Source organism: Dryas octopetala, chromosome 9 (assembly GCF_963921425.1).
Source record: "Dryas octopetala chromosome 9, drDryOcto1.1, whole genome shotgun sequence".
Taxonomy (NCBI): Eukaryota; Viridiplantae; Streptophyta; class Magnoliopsida; order Rosales; family Rosaceae; genus Dryas; species Dryas octopetala.
The window spans coordinates 4,908,006-4,908,764 of NC_141374.1; the positions used below are offsets into that span (position 1 = coordinate 4,908,006).

At 46.2% G+C, this 759-nt stretch overlaps 1 pseudogene; it reads right to left on the bottom strand.

The window, feature by feature from the left end:
• LOC147273338 (secreted RxLR effector protein 161 pseudogene) lies at nt 1-759 on the bottom strand (annotated as a pseudogene).

Here is a 759-nt window from a genome sequence, read left to right on the forward strand (position 1 = left end):
TCAAGCTTGGGCGGGGAGATTGACAGAGCCAAGCTTGGACAGAAGATGGTGGAACTGATGAGTGGGAATCCCTTTAGTGAGAATGTCGGCAAGTTGAGCTCCACTTCTGACAAATACAGGTTTGATGATATTGGCCTGAACATTTTCACGAACAAAGTGACAATCGACTTCGATATGTTTAGTCCTTTCATGAAAGACAGGGTTGGAAGCAATGTGCATAACAGCTTGGTTATCATAATGAAGCTGTATAGGAAGAGTGAAAGTGACACCTAAGTCTGTGAGAAGGAACTGAAGCCAAATCAACTCGCTAGTGACAGATGCCATGGCCCTGTATTCGGCCTCTGCACTGGAACGAGCAACAACCTGTTGCTTCTTACTTTTCCAGGTGACAAGATTGCCCCCAACAAAAGTACAAAACCCAGTGGTTGATTTGCGGTCAGTGGGATTGCCAGCCCAGTCAGCATCACAATAGCCCATAATTTGGGAATGACCAGGAGCTTGCATAAGAATACCTTTACTGGGAGATCCCTTCAAGTAGCGAAGAATGCGTTTGACGGCTGTCCAATAAGATGATCGAGGAGCATGCATAAATTGGCTCACTTGACTGACAGCAAAAGTGAGGTCAGGTCTGGTGATAGTGAGATAGATGAGGCGGCCTACGATCCTTTGATAGTGACTGACATCAAGTAAAGGTTCGCCATTCAGACCAAGTTGTCCTTTGCTAGTGACGGGGTTGGATATGGGCTTGACTCCAAGCAT